The sequence below is a fragment of the Schistocerca gregaria genome, chromosome 1, assembly GCF_023897955.1.
Source record: "Schistocerca gregaria isolate iqSchGreg1 chromosome 1, iqSchGreg1.2, whole genome shotgun sequence".
NCBI lineage: Eukaryota > Metazoa > Arthropoda > Insecta > Orthoptera > Acrididae > Schistocerca > Schistocerca gregaria.
In genome coordinates, this window is record NC_064920.1 from 697,623,319 (window position 1) to 697,643,670 (window position 20,352).

At 42.6% G+C, this 20,352-nt stretch overlaps 1 protein-coding gene and 1 non-coding gene across 2 annotated transcripts in view; one reads left to right on the plus strand and one right to left on the minus strand.

Annotated features, from left to right (window-relative positions):
- The window catches only part of LOC126364990 (peripheral plasma membrane protein CASK), a 1,315,013-nt gene that overhangs the window by 738,652 nt on the left and 556,009 nt on the right, over positions 1 to 20,352 (plus strand). The gene's annotated exons all lie outside the window — the stretch shown is intronic.
- On the minus strand, positions 15,065 to 15,137 carry Trnak-uuu (transfer RNA lysine (anticodon UUU)). The gene has a single exon. It is a non-coding gene; the product is annotated as a tRNA-Lys (tRNA).

A 20,352-nucleotide genomic window follows, 5' to 3' on the forward strand; every position in this document is an offset into this window, starting at 1 on the left:
CAAGAACTGCCGAATGCCATTACTGCTGCCGGCCTGTGTGGCCGTGCGGATCTAGGCGTTACAGTCTGGAACCGCGTGACCGCTACGGTCGCAGGTTCGAATCCTGCCTCGGCCATGGATGTGTGTGATGTCCTTAGGTTAGTTAGGTTTAAGTAGTTCTAAGTTCTAGGGGACTGATGGCCACAGATGTTAAGTCTCATAGTGCTCAGAGCCATTTCAACCATTTTGAACCATTGTTGCTGTTTTTAACATTAGTGAACGAACAACGTCGTCACACAGCGCTACTCACTTGGGATCCGTTTATATTCAGGATGGTTTTTTCCACCGTTTACAAACACGGTATGATACGGAACAAAAAATGTCTGATGAACTTATGTCCGGAAATGCATGGTTTCAATGCTAGAGACCATTTTTTCAATCACATTTATTCATGTTGAAAATGGTTTCCATTTGCTTCAACACACACTTGTACGCGCCGTAGCATGTTCTGTGTGACACGTTTACATAGGCCAGGCTGCATCCGAACAGTGCCAAAGGCAGCATGAACACGCTCCTCCAGTGTGACCACATCTGGAATGGACTCTTCATACACGATACTTTCGAGATGGCCCCATAACCATAAATCGCATCGGCTGAGATCCGGTGAACGAGCAGGCCATGCAACTGCAACTCCTCTTCCGATCTATCGACCAAGGAAGACACGATTGAGATGCGTCCAGACTTTAACGGCCAAGTGGGCTGGAGCACAACCATGTAGCAGCCACATAACGCTTCGAATCATCAGTGGCACTTCTTCGAGCAGGGGAAGCTAAGTCATCTGCAAAACACGCCGATAGTTCCGGCCTCTTAGGCGGCGTGGAAGGAAGACTGCTCCCAAAATACGGTCGCCAGATATCCAAGTCTATACATTCCGGCCGCACCGATGCTGAAGATACGCTGTCATCGGGGTTCTGCATACTACTCCACAGATACAATGTATGAAAGTTGAAGACACCACTCCGCGTTAAAGTGGCCTTATCTGTGAGTAGGATGGATGACACAAGTAATGGAATCGTGGTTGCCTGGTGAAGAAACCAGTTTTAAAACGGCTCCTGTTGTGGAAAGCCCGTCGCCATTAACTATGTCTCGAGTGAGTCCTGCACAGCATTAAGTGATATGGATACTAACAGTTGTCATAGAGGATGTTCCACATGGTCCTCTAGCTTACCCTGTACTGGCGGGCCAACTGCCTGGTACTGACACGGCAGTCGCCTTCCACAGTGTTCATCACATTTTCCTCGAAGTCTGGTGTCCGAACATTTCGGGTACCTTCTTCATGATGTCCTCCTTCCTGAAACGACCCTGAACCAGACCAACGGCAAAACACTGTTGCAAACATTGAATGTTGTAGTTGTTGTCGGCGGGGATAGGTCCCCTGATACAATGCCATTTGCCTTTCCGTAAGTAAACACCATATCGGCAAGCCCTCGGTTGAACCATTGTGTACAACGCTATATCACCTGCACTACGAGGTGAGTCAGCTAGAGAAGTGAATCGTACACAACAATACTAGTTCCTACGGCAAAGGCGGGCGCTAGGGCATGACGTATGAGAACAGTACCGCCCTTAAGGAGGAAGCCATACATACTGTAAATGTGGCTCCATGGTACAGCACGTATCGGACTGCTGTCTCTGTAGTAAAGTATGATTGAATAAATGGTCTTTAATATGGAAACCATGCAGTTCCGAACATAAGATCAACAAACTTTTTTGTTCCGTATCCTCTCATTGATCAATCCGTAGAGTTTGTACGCGGTGGAAAAAGTCACCCTGCGAAGAGAATGATCTTTCTGTGGAATCTGTAGTACCTTTTTGATCCCCAAATATAAGAAGATATACCGTGGGAAGAAGGCACGGTTGTCACGTAAAAAGCAGAGCGCAACTGTCAATGTACGAGGCCCAAGATTTTTATCTCACCTTCCGTACAGAACATTCCTTGCTGCCATATTGAAGAGTATGCTATCGAACGTCCTAACAGACTCACTCAGTGTACTCTTAATTATCTCGTCCTGTGCAAACTATTCGAAGGCAACAAGGTTATAGTTATGCTAAACAGAATGTGACTAAACCCCGACTAGTAAACAACACATTGCTCAGAAAAGACAGTCAGTCATTGACGAAGACAATCTGAAATAATTTAATTTGTAATAACAATTGTATATCGTTTTTATGCTTGAATAAAATATTTGTATTCAGTGGACACTATACTGATGACCGTACAACATAATTCGACGATTCTGAGAACTGTGCCTTGCAGACAAGTATTAGTACGCTCAGCACTCGAAGTAGAATCGTGATAGACAACTGCCACTAATCTGAGACGCAAAACTCAGTACCTCGAGCAACTCGTAAATTGATGGTAGTGCAGAGATAGACTCCCTAGTGACACCATCATCACGTGTGGTCTCTTGGACCATCAGCATTGTGCGCTGTAGGAGACATTTCTAGCTCCATTCCAAAATGAATGTTTTGAATTTGATCTGATTGGTGTTTGAATGATCAAGTTATGGTCAACAGGGGTGATTAAACCATCTTCAGGAAACCAATTTCCATATATGTTCTCTGCCAGACGCATACGGTGTTTGGAGGTGGTTTCGCTAAACAAATGTGCTTGGAAAAGTTTCGTGATTCACTTTTCACAATGATTTGGCCCACTTCACTAGCTAGAACACGACCTTTCTGGATCTAAAAACTGAAACATAGCACTATTAACGACTCTGGTGCGACAAAAATGGCAGCGACATCGGCGAATCAGTTGCCATTAATTTTCTGTACTCTCCATATGCAGCCGTGGCATACCTTTATCTATTAAAAGTTTAAGCAGTTTAGTTGAGCGTCTAAAACAACAAATCCGTTACGTAAGTCGACTACTGTGCGAAAAAAATTATTAAGAGCTATAAGATGTTGTGTTCCACCGTACTCCTTTGAAACTAGAGGACAATGTATGCTTCTGCGTACTACAGTTCCGCAAATGGTCAAATGCTGATACAACCATTTTTCCACTCTTTCTGTAGTAAATGTAACGCCACTGGGAATACTCTGTTGGAAACTGGCTCTTGTTCTGTTCCAACGTAATTAAGTCAGGGCAGAATCGATGCAAGGCTTGGGTGGTCGTGCAGTGGCACGTAACGAACTCGCTCCGCCAGACTACAGTGTCAGTGGTTCGGCATAACGAACTTCTCGTAGCGAGACCAAGCTGCTGGCTTCTCGTTACTGCTATCGCATTTAAGCGCAAACAGTCCAGATTTTCTTATATAAAATTAAGATGTGAATACTGCAACAAAGCAGCAGGCCTATCTAAGAGGTTCGCTTTTACTGACCTCAAGCAAATTTTCGTGCAGAACTACAGTAAGCAGTCGAAGATAATTGCTTAAGGAAATTAAGCGATCAGGATATAGTATTGCATTGAGATACTCTGTTTCTGTTATAATACTGCTATAATGTACCTTGGACAAATATTGATTATGAGGACGTGGTCATGCCGAATAACCATTGTAAAGGTAACACCCAACCACACTGTACGCACACACGTTCAGATTGAGGACTCACACTCACCAGATGAGGACACTGAACGCCTGAAAAGCAAGAGATCAGTTGAGGCCACCAGAGGGCAATGACGGAAGTGTCGCAAGTGGACTTCATTAGATCCTGCGCATGGCACCCACTGTCAGATTCTTACCGTGAGCTTGGGAATGTTGGGAAGTCTTACCACTCAAGCAATCTGATTAATTGGTACGACACAGTCGTGTGATTTTGACCACGTTTTCCTTTTTGGGGCGGATAAAACAAGCAGTAGGATGTTCACTGCGGCAGTCTTCAGTATATATTTAGTCGCTGTCACCCCTGCAATTAAGTCGAGTTTATTTTCTTCCAACAAGTTTTTACGATTTCAAAACCTGTTTGCTTGCGATTCGAGTCAACGAACGATTACGTTGGATAGTTATGGGTTTCTCCTTCTATAGCTAAGTGTTCCAAGAAATTCGGAAACGAAAAAAATATTCTTGAAGCTAAATTACTGTTCTGAAGGCCGCATGAGCTGCTACAACAAGAAACGCATTGGTTTGGTATGCACGATTCACCTAGCTCGATATGGATATCGAGGATTTTAAAAGATGACCGACAAAGCCGCATCAGTTCGGGACACAGGCGAAACAGCAGTTCTGGGTCCGCACCTGCTTCGATGAACCTCATTCAGCAAACAGAGATCTAGGGATGTGAGTGAAAGAATGATGTGCATTTTTTGCTGAAGTGCATGAGTTACCACAATCTCAAATGAAGAAAATACGTTTGCAACCACAGTTTGGTAGGAAGGAAGAAAGCACGTTTCGTCGTCGATGAGTTTACTAAAGCTGGAGCGCAAACTCAGTTTGCGGAAAGAAACCGCTGATGTGCTCCTCGAAGGAACCATGTCGACATTGGCTTTACTTGACTTCAGAAAACAATGGAAACGCTAAATATGTATGACTGGACGGGTATTTCAACTTCAGTTCTCCGAACGCAATTTCACTATTCCATACCAGTGCGCCACCTAGCTCTGAGGCAGTTAAGATGTGTAAGCTTCGCGTCAGAATCGGAGGAAAAGGATCTGAGTGGGATATTGTTGTACTGAGCATCCCGTGCGCTGTTTAGTACGATGCGCGACTAATGTTTTGCAGCGGCGTTACAGGACACCTGTTAGGCCCCCTCCCTCTTTGCCCGACCTATGGCGCCACACTGCAGTGTTGCTGTCCGCGGCGTGGTGGGGTGCTGTACGCTCACTTCCCTGTCCTGTCCTGGAGCGGCCGGCTCGCTGCCACCCCCCTACGGCTCTCATTTCCACAGACAACAGCTTCTGCGTGAATCAATAGCCAGCTGCAGCTGTGACCTCTCGGCCAGTCTCTGATCTGGCTCTGTGCGCACTCCGGTCGCGCGGGAACCTCCATTAAATGCCAACTTACCGTTGACAGTTGGCGCTTCATCATTCTCTCCAGATTAACAAGGTCTAAATGTTATAACGTGTGCTGCTGCTCACAGAACATCATCATCTTGTCATAAGGTTTGGCTGGGTGTCTAAACACATTGTAGCTTATGTACTCGAACGCACCTTTCCATTTCCTTCCACATGGAAGTACGTCGGCGATCTCTCTACAGGGCGCAAGCTGAGGGACCGATTACCATAGCAGTTTGCTCCTGTAAGACCTGACCGCTACCTCTAACTTCGCTTTTGATCAGGAAGAATAATAATGAACAGAAATTTTTAATGGTTTACAGGGATACGGCAGCAGCAAGCAGTTTTTTTTTTTTTTTTAAACAAAATCTACTTCCTGCTTGCCGAGGACAACAGTCTTGCAGAATACTTCGATAAAACAACACGAAAAATATATATTTTGCTCGAAGTCAACGGAAATATTGTTCGCCCGCGGTAGCTGAGTGGTCAGCGCGACAGAATGTCAATCCTAAGGGCCTGGGTTCGATTCCCGGGTAGGTCGTAGATTTTCTACGCTCAGGGATTGGGTGTTGTGTTGTCCTAATCATCATCATTTCATCCCCATCGACTTGCAAGTCGCCGAAGTGGCGCTCAAAACGAAAGACTTGCACCCGGCGAACGGTCTACCCGACGGGAGGCCCTAGTCACACGATATATAACGGAAATATTACGTACAATTATTTTTGCGTAGCCTATATCTGCAGTTGGGATGATAGATGTAGTGACGAAGGGTCAATAAGAGCTGGAAATAAACAAATTTATGGATGTAGGGAATATTGCTAAGGTGTATAAGGCGAGCAGTCGTAACTAAAATCCTGGTATCAGCATACAACTACTCGCGCGCTGTCGCGCACTGAGTCTCTCGTAAATGAAATGTGTTCATACGTGACACAATACAGTAATGATGTCTCATATCTTACTAACATTAATTTCGTATTTTTCTTAACAATTTTTTTGCAGGAGGTTTCTGCAAGATTCGACAGAAAAGCGACGACATTTATCGTTACGCAGGCGGCATGGTTTCACATGTCTTACGGTATCATTTTGTTTTTAAATCTAGAAATACTTTTATATTTTCATGATAAAATACGTATCACAAGCATCTATAAACTTTGAAAATGTTCATATATTACTTTCAGTCCAAATATGTCAGTGGTTCTGTTTTTTCGACGGGGTAAAGTAAAAAAAAGTATTTTTCTTCAAGATTCCTTGTAAAGTTGCCTTTTTAAATTTTTTTCGTTGCATCTGGCAAGGATCTTCTTTCGGAAAGTACTTCATCTACTTCATTAAAAATAGAAATATCTAATATTTTTTCGAACTTTCTACCAACATTTGAAATTATCACTTACCGCAAATGATGTAGGACGGTGAGATGACCTTGAGGTGGCTATTTCCATGACAGCTGCTGAATACTCTGTTCGCTGATCGTTGCGCGAGGTCGATAAAACATTCTCGAAGCCATCAAAGGCGGTTTCCGACGTAATAAACGTCGCTCGTTGTCTTCTAAAAGTTCCTCGTAACGTGTGAAGTTCTCGAGAGAGTAAGCAACTCGACAACTGCCATTTTTTTGACAACTCTGGGAACTATGACCGAATAGTATGAACAAAGACAACATATTTCTGCTGGCAACAGATGGTGCTTCACAGATGGCTAAAGCAGCCATTTGGCTTCAGATTCTCTACCACAGTTTGGCGTATGTCACTTGCCTTGCACATGTTTTACTTAGAGTTGCAGAAAAGGTGCGATCAAATTAAGCTAATGTGGACAATTTAACTTCCTGTGCAAGAAAATCTTTTTAGAAGCTCCGTTAGGGGTGCAGAAATTCAAGGAACAAGCACCTTCACTGCCCCTGTCCCCTCAGCCTGATCTTAACATGACGAGATTCCTGGCTTAATACAGCTAAGTATTACTGCACCAACTGCGTCAAAATAAAGACAGTCTTTTGTATACAACTTTTCAGTAGTATAAAAAACCATCACATGACTGGAAACTGCTGGTACTTAAGTGAGTGACGCCGTGGATATTGTGCAACGTAGGCAGAATGAGTTGGGTCGAGCTCGTCGTCATGTGGCTGACAAAGTGAACAACAAAGTACAAAGTGTTCTCAAGGGGAACCTGGATATTCTACGTTGTTCAAACTTAGTGACTGTCTTCTGGAAATGCCACAAAATTTGAAGACAATGACCAAAGTTGGCCTGCAGTGACCTCGCCATCTTCAGATACGCTCCTGTGATGTGGAGAGGAGCTTTTCCCGGTTTATAATTACCCTATCTGAAGATGGAAAACCTAAACGCAACTTTTATTCCAGTGCAACTCTGCAGAAACTGAACTTTGACAGGGCGTTTTAGCTAATTTGGAATAATTTAAACAAGTGGTGTGCAGTATTAAAACATGTTTTTATTGTTACGATAAGTGTTATTGTTTTCACTGTATTTCCTGTAATTTTTTTTTCAAACACATGCAGATATTCGAAAAATAAGTGCTAGCTAACATCAAACACTGCAAAAAGTAAGTACTATATTCACAGCTTGTCCAGAAGTGAATTTTGTATTACATTGTATAGGGTCCGGCAAAAAGACGCCTAATATTTGGAGAGGATGCTGTGCGAGTTGTGGTAAAAACACGTGGAAGGGGTATCGATCGTAGCAGTGTACGTGCCATTTTCTGTCGTAGCGGCGCCTTGGCTAGGTGAGCGTTGGGCTTTCTCTGTGGAGGAGTGTATTCGTAATGGTCTTTCTGTGATTACTACCCGGCGAAAATTTCGAATTGTGTTCGAACTTGACCAACACGATTCCGTTCATGAGGCAAAAACTATTCGAGTTTTGCTATCAGATTTCAGAGCATGACTGAAAAGAAAATCTGCCGGCTGACGTCAGACTGTAACAACGCCGGAAAATCTAGCGCGTTTGAGAGCGTCCGTTCCAGCAGTCGCCAAACCGTTCAGCACCTAAACATGAATCTATGCTGGGACTGTCTGACAGCAGTATGAGAAGAATGCTGCTCAGAGATCTTCACATGCATCCACACAAAATTTTGGTTATCCCAGAATTAAGTGAGAGGACTTAACTCGCAGAGCTGTGTGTGAGGAAATTATTCAGGAAATCATCCTTGATGCTGTTTTAATTTCTGATTATGAGAACCACTCCCACTTATCAAGTTCTGCAAATGAACAAAATTTCCGCTACTGGGCCACCGAAACCCTCAGAAACTTCACTGACGACCGCTTTACAGCCATTGCGTGACAGTTTGGTGCGTCGTTGCTGAATTTGGTGTGTAGCTTCCGTATTTTTTCGAAGAATATGCCGTAACGGTCATGGTTAATTCAAATCGCTACTGTTACATGATAGAGACCCAAGTTAAACCAGTTTGTTGGGGACCATGAGGAGGGAGAAGTCTGGCTCCAATAAAATAGAGCCACAGTTCAGGCTTCTTGGTGTTCTCAAGAGATTTTAAGAAAGTTGTTTACTAAACATATGCTCTCGTCACGAGATGATGTCACCTGGCCCCCAAGATGTCCGCAGCTCGTGGTCGTTTGGTAGCGTTCTCGCTTCCCACGCCGGGGTTCCCGGGTTCGACTCCCGGCGGGGTCAGGGATTTTCTCTGCCTCATGATGACTGGGTGTTGTGATCTATCCTTAGGTTGGTTAGGTTTAAGTAGTTCTAAGTTCTAGGGGACTGATGACCGTAGATGTTAAGTCCCATAGTGCTCAGAGTCATGTGAACCATGCCCCCAAGGTCACGCGATTTATCAATTTATCACCGTGTGATGTTTTTCTTGGGTGGCTCAAGTGTACAAATGTAAACCCATAACCATGCAAGCACTTAAGAAGGCATTCATCCAGGAGGTGGCTGTTATTCCATCGGAAATGACACAGAGAACTGTGGGCAACTTCCGGGAAAGGCTTCGGCAGTGTGTCAACAATGGAGGACCCCATTTACCGGACATAATTTTTTAAACCAATTAATGTAAAATGGCATACTATAGAACCCGCCAGAAAAATGTATACAACTTTAAGGAACGAAAAGTATTACTTAGGTGTTTATTTTACGTTTTATAATTGATCTCACATGTTGTACAGTCTTCAGGTTAGCACATGGTTACTTAAAACGTTCAAAATGTTCACCGTTAGAGGCTATACACATAACAGACCGACGAGCGGTCGCCGCAATTACGTCAGTCACAGTTGCACTGGAGATCGCTGCACGTGTCGCTGTAATCTGCTGGCGAAGTTCCTCCAGCGTGCGTGGCTTACGTCGAAAGACGTTATCTTTCACAGTTCCCTAGAAGTAAAAGTCAATAGGTGTTATATCTGCCGACTGTGGAGGGAACTCAGTGGGCCCTCTTCGTCCAATCCAATTCCCCGGAAAATTGTCATACAGGAAAGCTCGTACGGCCAGGTGGTAGTGTGGTGGCGCCCCGTCCTGTTGGTAGGCGCCCTTCTTCGTCAGCTCCATAAAGCGCACGTATACCTGGCAAAACTGATGTGCGGAATATTTCCAGGTCACTTCTCCAGTGACAGTAGCGTCCTACTAAGCCTCTAGTTGATAGTCCATGCGGATTTTCCGGTGCCCAGTGCAAACTGTTATTCCGATTCGCGGTTATATTAAGTTTAAATTGTGCCTCGTCACTCCACACTACCTTCATCACAAATTGTTCGTCATCATATTACGGTATATTGATAATTTTTACGTATGGACCGTCTGACAGCGACAGAATAAAACACAATTTTAGTGCCATACGCGTTTCGCCTTTATTTTCTGCAAGGCATCATCAGTGGCCTGGAATATGTACATATGTTAGCAATTTAATTTATATTTTTGTCACTGTGCCTATAGGTTATAAACAGTTCTGGTGGTTGGTATTTCCTATTAAGTAGTAATGTTTTGAACTGTACTTACAGGTTGCGTGAACAATTTCAAAACATTACTACTTAATGGGAAATACCAACCACAAGAACTGTTTATAACCTATAGGCACAGTGACAAAAATGTAAATTAAATAGCTAACATATGTACATATTCCAGGCCACTGATGATGCCTTGCAGAAAATAAAGGCGAAACGCGTATGGCACTAAAATTGTGTTTTATTCAGTCGCTGTCAGACGGCCCATAAGTAAAAATTATCAATATATCGTAATATTACACGGAATTGAGGAAGACAGGACTACAAAAGTTGAAGATGTTCGTCATCAGTTACGATTTGCTGATACCATTCGCAAAATTGCATTCGGCGACCAGCATCGTCGTCATTAATCGCGTGCAGTAATCGTGGAACGTGAACTTTCCACTCTGCTGCTTTCAGAATTCTTCGTACACTTGTACTGCTAACCCCCACTTAACGTGCACATAGCGTAACAGACTTCTGTGGAGAATTAACAAACGTTTCTAACACGGGAACCAACGAAGCATGACTTGTAGCTGTACGCTGTATTACTCATCTTCCTTTGTGAGCGTCTCAAATCGTTCCATGCAATTCTAACTTGTCAATGACGCGTTTAATTATTAGGCGGGTTGGCGGTTCTGTTTCAGATTCCCGCCTCCACTGACGTTGCACTTCAACGGCATAATCAAACTTCAAAAACCACTTCACAATATATTTTCGTTGCTCGAATGTCAAGCGTGCTCCAGCCATCTTGTTTTTTCAATACCGAGATGAAAGTACGAAGATCTGTTGAGCCAAAAACCATACTAAAACACACTCATAACTCAAATAGAGCGACAATAACGATCTCTCGATAGAACTTGACAAAGAGTGTACATATTTTTCTGGCGAACTCTTATTTTTTGTTCACAAATAAAAGCAGGCCTACTTTCTCAGTATCTTTCATTGTAACTGCCTTTTGAGATATGGGAGGTCTTTTTGGTGGACCCTGTATATAGAAAAATAAGCCAGAATATTTTTGAATAAACTTATATAAAGCCATATTTTAGTTTTAGTGTCATTTACGTAAGTTTTAGGTCACAAATGTATATTTCGCTGTTTCTTAGGTCATTAAAATCTGGCCCTGCTTATCACATACTTGTTGCCAGTATTGGTTTGCAAATAACTCTACAGCAGAATTCATTTAATTCACCTTACTTTATACAGGGTGTTTCCGTAAGAGCGTGCATAACAGAACATAGAGGATGCTCCACTGTATAATTTGAGGCAGCGAACGTGGGATCGGAGAAGCTAGCTGAAGGACATAATAGGATTAAAATCACGACACTGTGTATTTTTTATTTTCGTTAGCTACAGTCTGCAAATACCGTCATTGACACAATGGATGTGCCGTGCTGAGACTGGCGGCCAGCCTCAGTGCAAGCATGACATCGGCGAACAAAATCCTGACGCCCTGGCAAATATCCCTGGCGTGTTTCGAATTACAAGGCAGGCAGCTACAATTGTGGCAACTAATTTCATCTCCGTATCCACCGCCCCTTACAGTACAGTGTCCAGGAAACACTACTTAATAATCAGGCTCGTCCTCCTCGTTTCCATGCAGGAAATAAAGAATGTACATGTAAACAAACATCACAGTACGTGTAAACTTGTGCACGTGTTAGTTGTAAATACGCTGCAAAACAGTAATGCTAGACAAAGCTAAAGACAAGTTTACTTCCATATCTCCTTAAGCTGGCCTCTCCGACCCTAGGTTTCCTGCTTCAAATTTTTCAGTGGTACCCTGTATATAGAAAAATTGGCCAGAATGTTTTTGAATAAACTTACATAAAGCCATTATATATATAAATCCATTACATATATAAAGCCTGTTACATTATTGCACGCTCTTACGGAAACGGCCCGTACACGACATGAATAGGTGAGCATATGCACTCTTAGTATTTCCCTCGTGTCGCGTTCTGGTATGTAAATGATCCATCAGTTGGTGGGTCGTCCTGAGCTTAGCCAATTCATATCGATCTGGTTATTATTATACATTCTTCTCTGAAGCAAAAGTGATAATATGCAGTTTTCAAGTTAACAACCGAGATCATGCTGTAGACCCTTTTTCCTAAGACCCTACAATCTATCGGATATCCCTCGGTAAAGTACCAATTCTTTGAAATATTGCAAACTTCTTTATCCGTCTTTCTCTCTTAGTATTAGGGCCACACATGTATACAGTAACTAATTGGTAGAGTCAAGTTTTGAAGCCTGAGGAGAATGGTATTTCTCCAGACTGTTACAGAAGATTAAGTCAGTTTGCGTCTGCTAGATTCTGTATCATTTCCGTTATCTCGACAATAAGGCTACCTAGATATTTATAACAGATAGCTCTTTTGAATTATGTTTTCTATAACTAGAGAAATGGCGTATCTGTTTTACTGATTAAAAGGTATTATATTCTTTCTTCCCTGCGTGTTGTACAGTTTTCATGGTAAGTTTACTTAGGTTCGAATGATATTTGTGGAATCTTCCCCTGAACTGCTTGCTAGTGCTGTCATACGCATCTTCTTTTCTTTTTGTCCTGTCCTTATCCCGTATCTTTCACGGGGTCGGCATGTTAATCTGGATTTGGAATTGTTAATAGCAGAGGGTCGCCACGTTTGTGATGTCATTTGCGTATGCTAACACATTGGTTTCCTATCTCGTGCATTGTGCACAGCAATACTAACGAAATAGCGTTCTTTTGTCATTAACAAAACATTTGTGTGGGGGTGCGTGCATGCGTGCGTCCGTCGAGAGAGAGAGAGAGAGAGAGAGAGAGAGAGAGAGAGAGAGAGAGAGAGCGTATGCATGCGGCCGTCCAACGACTGTATTGCGCATACTATCACCGTGCTTCAAATTCCCTCAGGATGTGGAACAAGATAAAATTACTGGACATTGTCATAAGCCTTACATAATTTGATGAAAGTGGCGAAAATGGGTTTCAGAACTCCCACTACTGTATTCAAATTAACTCCATTGCAACTCATTTTGGTTGGTTATCTCTCTACCTGAAACGGTGCCTGATCATCACCAATAACATAGTTAATAAGAGGCTTCAATTTATCAAGCGAGATTGCTGAAGGGAAATTCTGAGGTATACTACACATTGTAGCAACCTTCCCCCCCACCCCACCCCCACCCCCTTCCTTTCTCATTCCAGTTGTTAGAATCCGTTTTGTTACTCTTCTTTTGTGTAGGAATAATTTTCTGTAACTGTCATTTGTTTGCTATTTTTAGCAACCTAGATATTGTAGGAGTAAGTTTATACATTTGGTCCTGTACCCTTTTAGATTTACATTACCTGTTTTCAAATCTATCTTGGTGGCTTCAGTTTCATCCACCATTCTCCACAGATGGAAAACTGTTTTATGTTCCTTTGCGTTTCCCAAAAATATTCGCGCTCTCTTCCTAATATTTTCTCTGTGTGGGTGTCTGCCCATCTCCACAGTTCATAATCAATGGCTCGCTTCTGTATCCATTACTTTCTAACCTTATGATAGGCAATATTTGTCAGTTATCCATATTCTCACCCGTTTTCCCTGTCGTCTTTATCATGATCATCAGAAACTCTTCGAGAAATTATAAAGGGTGTTACAAAAAGGTACGGCCAAACTTTCAGGAAACATTCCTCACACACAAATAAAGAAAAGATGTTATGTGGACATGTGTCCGGAAACGCTTAATTTCCATGTTAGAGCTCATTTTAGTTTGTTCTTCCACCTACGCTCAATGGAACACGTTATCATGATTTCATACGGGATACTCTACCTGTGCTGCTAGAACATGTGCCTTTACAAGTACGACACAACATGTGGTTCATGCACGATGGAGCTCCTGCACATTTCAGTCGAAGTGTTCGTATGCTTCTCAACAACAAATTCGGTAGAGGCGGACCAATTCCAAGGCCTCCACGCTCTCCTGACCTCAACCCTCTTGACTTTTATTTATGGGGACATTTGAAAGCTCTTGTCTACGCAACCCCGGTACCAAATGTAGAGACTCTTCGTGCTCGTATTGTGGACGGCTGAAATACAATACGCCATTCTCCAGGGCTGCATCAGCGCATCAGGGATTCCATGCGACGGAGGGTGGATGCATGTATCCTCGCTAACGGAGGACATTTTGAACATTTCCTGTAACAAAGTGTTTGAAGTCACGCTGGTACGTTCTGTTGCTGTATGTTTCCATTTCACGATTAATGTGATTTGAAGAGAAGTAATAAAATGAGCTCTAACATGGAAAGTAAGCGTTTCCGGACACATGTCCACATAACATGCTTTCTTTCTTTGTGTGTGAGGAATGTTTCCTGAAAGTTTGACCGTACCTTTTTGTAACACCCTGTAGGTGTATCGTGTTTTCATTACTGAATGAACCCTTTCGGCTCACACTGACTGTCCGCTTCGATCCCAAGCTCCACACAATCCATAGAACAGTTTCTTCTTCGGTCTCGTTTTTTCCCTAATATTTTCTCTACTCGTATTTTACCATTGGTCGCGTCTCTCGTTGGTCTCTAGCAATCTGTATGCGTGTATCAGCGATAACTGGCTTAAGCTTAGACAGTACTTTTCAAAGTAATAATAATTTTATACATTGGAAGCAGAAATTAAAAAACGCCTTCAGTCACAAATTTTCGTGTTTTATTAAAAATAGACTCTGTGTGTCCATCATCATAATGCATGTTTTTTTGAATGTGGTGAAATTCATATTCTGTGATGAGAAGGTTTCATGTTAGGTCATGAATTTCGTAAGTAAAACGCGGAAAATATGTGTGAAGTAGTGGAAAAAATGAGCAGTGTAACTTACACTTAATTCAAGAGAACAAATAAATCATGTATTATGACAAGTTACACCTGATGATGGACCCACAGGGTCCGGAACGCGTCACGTATTTAATAAAACACAAAAATTTGTGACTGAAGGCGGTTTTTAATTCATGCTTCCAATGCACTGAATATCGTCACGTTTCAAGCCGCAAAATATGGATAAAAATTAAAGAAATAATTATTCTGGTTCATCATTGTTTGAATAGAGCTGCCAAGTAATAATATTTTACTGCAGTGGTTTACATGGTTCGGAAATGTCACACGGTTCGTAAGTATTCGGAATCCCTAGGTTTCATTGACAACTGCTAATGAAATTAAAATATTCGCCCGAACAGGGACTTGAACCCTGGACCCTTAGGTTAAAAGCCTAATGCTCTACCGACTGAGCTATCCGGGCTTCATGAACGGTAAGAATCATATGAACTAAGGTATCGTTTGATAATAAGTCGTCCTAATGGAGCAGAGAACCGAGAGACTAAACATGATGGCAGCGCATTGTCTACAAGATTGATGTTGACCTACGCGTTGTCAGACGCAGGCGAGCCGTGATTCATTCCCGCTGCTTTGACGTCACCGCAGCGTGTCAGAAAACGGACGCGGGGCACTCTCCAGCAGTCTGTCGGGCGCATTGTCCGCGTTTAGAGAGAGAGCTGGTCTGATGGGTATTTAACCCCTGTGTTCGAAGGACCGGATCTGTCTTGATCCCTGCCTTCTGTCTGATGATATGTGGTAACAAAATGATGGGATGATAGGGTCATGAGTGTATGTAGATGTTTGTTGTTTAAGTTTAAGTGAGTGTTATGATGTTTTTATTTAATTTTATTTTTGTTTTGTATACTGTTTATCGTGGTATGTTGTAGTTTCTGGTGTTTGTCGTGATGGGAAATCTCGTTCTTGGGTCGGGTGGATTTTGTCCCAGATTTCTGATGAGTGGGTGGTTCGAATCCGTGGTTTGGTGGAAAAACTTTATGGACTTTCGTTGGATGATTTCCGGGATATTGAGTATGTTATGATTTGTGTATATGTCTCGGTTTGTCTGGTACCGGCTAGCATCAGCAGCAATTCTGAAGAATTTGTTCTGCACCCTTTGTACTTTTGTTATGTTGGTGTCTGCGGCCATTGACCAGATTTCAGAGCCGTAAGTGATGGCTGGTTCTATGATGGTTTTGAAAATCTTCTTTTTGGCGCGCATATTTATTCTGTTACCTTTAATGATGGGGTACAGTCTGAATATTGCTCCTGCAGCCTTGTTACAAATGTGTGTAACATGGTCTCTAAATGTCAACCTCTTGTCCAGCTTGATGCCTAGATACTTTATTGTGTCTGACCATGGAAGATTGTTATTTTTGAAGCGTATATGTAGGTTAGGAGGTATTCTTTTGAATGTGAATAGTATTGCTTGGGTTTTCTCCGCGTTTATTGTTATTTTCCATTGGTTAGCCCATTTCTGGATGGATTGTAGGTGTTGCTCTATTTTTGTGACTATATATTGTAGGTTTGAACTGCTGCGGTACACTGCAGTGTCGTCTGCAAATAATGACAAGTGTCCTCCCAGCTGTTTGGGGATATCATTTGTGTATATTGAGTAGAGGATGGGCCCCAGCACTGAGCCTTGCGGGACTCCAGCCTCTATGGATCTAGTGTTACTTGCCGCTCCTGGTACATGGACATAGAATGCTCTGTTGCGGAGAAAAGAAGCAATAATGTGGATGATGTGGTTGGGGCAGTTGTAGTGATGAAGCTTGTAAATAAGGCCCTGATGCCATACCTTATCGAATGCTTTTTCAATGTCAAGCAGGACTGCTCCAGTACTGTGTCTAATGTTCCTGGCCTGACATATGTGCTCGACGAGTCTGGTCACCTGGTGGATGGTACTGTGTTCTTCGCGGAATCCGAATTGTTCTGGGATGATTATGTTGTTATCCTTTAGGAATTTCTTCAGTTCCGTTTGAATGAGCTTTTCGAGGATTTTTCCTAGGAAGTCTAACAAGGAAATTGGCCTATAGTTTTGCGGAAATAATAAGTCCTTATTTGGCTTTGGTAATGTGATGATTCGGGCCTGTTTCCAAGCTTTGGGAAAGTAATTTAATCTTAAGCAAGCATTATATATTGATGTTAGATAATTGATAGTTGCTGGAGGTAGATGATGTAGTAGTTGCGGTTTGATGGAATCTGGGCCTGATGCCTTCTTAGGATGTATGTTTCTGATGTGGTATGATATGGTTTCTGCGTTTATTGGATTGAAAGATGTTCTGATCGGGGCACTTAGGATGCGGTTTACCCTTCTGAGTACCATTTCCTGGTGGTCATCACTTTCGTCATCTACCGCTTCTGGTGCTTGGAATTGCCTTTCTAGCGAATCCGCCAGTGCTTCAGCTCGGTCTGTGGGGTCGTAGACTATTCCACGTTCCCCATGGAGCGGCTGTATAGATGTTTCGTTTAGTTTACGAGTTTTAAGAATTTTCCAGAATTTTTCCTGGTTCCTTTCTGCTTCTCGTAACGTTTCCTCCCATGCCTCGCTACGGTGGTTTTGGAGCTCTCTTTTGATCCTCCTGGCCAATTGTTCTGACTTTCGTCGGTCGGCTGGGTCCCTGTAGTTTTGCCATCTCTTTCTGGTGTTTCTTTTTTCCTCTATTAGGTTCCGGATGTGTGGGGGTAGTGTGTCTCTACCTGTGGTGTGGGTTATTGTTGTTGTAGATCTTTTGCTGCAATCCTTTATGATTGTGGTGATTTCTTCTATGGCTCTGTTGATTTGGGCTTTTGATTGAAGAGGAGGTAGTTCTGGAGTGTATGCTGTGAGTAGTTGGTTGTATTTTATCCAGTTTGTTGTGGATTCCTTGATGGTTCTGTTGTCATGAAAGTTGACCAGGTTTCCATTGATTTCTAATATTACGGGGTGGTGGTCTGAGTCCAAGTCGTTGACCACCTCGGTTGTCGTATTCCATGTCAGATTTTTTGATAGAAAAATATCCAGTATGTCTGGGCGGCATCTTGTGTCGTAGTGAATGTGTGTTGGCCTGTCTGGAGCTATGATGGAGATGTTCGGCTTGTTGTCCAGAAATCTACGGAGCGTTCTGCCATTGGTGTTTGTGGCATGACAATTCCAGGATCTGTGTTTAGCATTTAGGTCACCACCGATCAGAACATTTTGATGCATTTGGAAAAGGTTCTCAAGGTCTTGCGGACATATGCTCCTTCCTGTAGGTGGATTGTAAGCTGCTGCTATGGTAATGGTTTTGTTGAATAATCTTGTTTCAATTGCTGTTGATTCCATTCTAGTGAGATGAGGTGAGGTGATACGTCTGTGTACAATTTTGTTTTTGACCAGAATGGCTGTTCCTCCACCTGGTCTGTTCGGTCTGTCATTTCTGTGGACCACATAATTCCTGATTTTGAAGGTCTGGTTTGGTTGCAGGTGAGTCTCTGTGATGAGCGCAATGTCGATCTTTTGCTCATCTAGGAATTCCGCTAGAGTATGTTTTTGAGTTATAATGCCATTGGCATTCCAATTCATGATTTTTACTGCTTTATTTGCCGCCAAGAATGCTAACTGCGGCTTGAAATAAAATTGTGATTTTGGTGAAATTGTCCTGTGCTTGTCTTAGCTGCTCTGCTGCTGTCTTGATTGTGTTTAATATGTTTGGAATGTCAAATTGTGTGATGAAACCTAGAAGTTCTTTGATGTCTGAACCAATTCCTGATGCTGGTTGTGATGTGGGTTCGGAGGTGTTGCTGTTTTCTTCTGTTGTGGGGGTAGCGTTTGGTTGTGCCCATCCTCTTGTTTTCCGCAGTGCTGGAAAGTTTGTGGGATTGAGTTGTACTGTTTGTTTGGCTCTTTCCTCCTCCAGCCTGTTTTGTGCAGGGGTTTTCGCTTTCTTTCTCTCTTGCTGAGTCTGCAAGAGTTTTAAATATACTGGGCATTTTTTGAAGCTACTCGTGTGTTCTCCTTTGCAGTGGTAGCAAGTTGGTTTTGCTTCTGGTTTCTTTAGGCAGTCTGCTGTTTTGTGTTGTTGTCCGCATTTGACACAATTTGGACGAAGGGTGCAGTTACGCGACCCATGTCCATAACCCTGGCAATTGTGGCATTGGGTCAAACCCTGTGGACTTCGATATGTTTCAACTGTCACCTGCATGTGAAACATTGCTTTGAGGTCGTATATTCTTTTCGCCTCTTCGGTATTTTCAAGTGTAACTTGAAAGTGACGTAAAGTCACTTTTTTCTGAGTGTTCTCATCGAATGATGTCATGTGCGCTACTTTGATGACAGGTAAGTTGTGATCTAAGAGGACCTCATGAATGATCTTGGGGTCTATGGTTGGTAGTAGCTTTTTGATAACTACTTTCAATGGCTTAAAGGCGTGCATATCGTGTGTGTAGTATTGTATGTTGTTTTCGGTCAGATATCCCTTGAATGCTAGGAAATCATCTGGGTGTGAGAATTGATATGTGATTTCGTCACTGTGACTTCTAGTTTTGAGGTCCCCTTTCAGTTTGTTGCGGAGTGCTTTGACTATTTCCAGGTATTGGGATGTTTCCTTGACAACGATCGGCGGAATACGCAGTCTCTTTGTCTGGGTTGCTTGCTGTTTTTCCCCTGTTCTGGAATTTCCCGCATCGTTATCGGGCAGTAATTCGAACTTGTTAGAGACGGGGATCTCGTACTCCATTTGTTCGTTGTTTTCGTCTTCTGAGTTGGGGGTGGGGTCCGCGTTTCGTGCGCAGCAAGCCGTTATATCGGGAAATTGAGCCTTTCATCGCACGCGTCTGCCCAGGCGCTGTGTCAATAATTCATCTTATTTCCGTCAGCGGCGCTGCGATCGCGGCGCTCCGCTCCCCATTCCCGCGGAGGTGTTTAACTTGGCGGCGAACAAATCGTTGGTTTCGACAACGATGCTAGCTTTATCCGGCAGATTAAATTCCAAAGCCTCTCAAGCATTAACAACACAAGCAAAAAGAACCGGCACAATTTTTCTCCAGAAGATTATTCTGTCTCTGTCAAAGCCGATTGCAGTTCCCAGTGTATTTGGAATCCCTGCATTATCTTCCTGATACTTGTAGCACAAGAGAGAGACAATATTTCACATAATATGGTTTTAGATTCGTGAAAGACTATAGTGAGGTATGAAATGCAACACCTGCTACATAATTCAGATTATTTTTCTGCCTGCATAGTTTAAAGAAGGTTGTAATTATTTTAATACAATATATATTTTTCGATATCTGTTACAGCCACTAGCAACAACAATAATTGATCGCTTTTATTGCTTCAAGCATCCTAACTTGCAGCCTCATAATGTCATTTTTATTCACTTTAGTTTACGATCTCGTTTGTTTACTGTTAGTATTACACAGAATTTCCAAGACTGGTGCTCCATGGATTGTCATGGGGATAATGGTGGTGCCATTCTAGATTCTGTTGTAGACACATCTTTAAACAGTTGGGGGTGTTGACAGCACCTCCATAGTAAATTTACTCCCTTACGAAGTTTGTCAACAATCAGTCGCAGAATAACATTGATAAAGATATTAATATGTATGAAATCTCTTTCTTTCATCAGACCAAGGTGTTCCAGTCCGTTTTCTAATTTCCCTCTGACCAACTTTCCAATCAA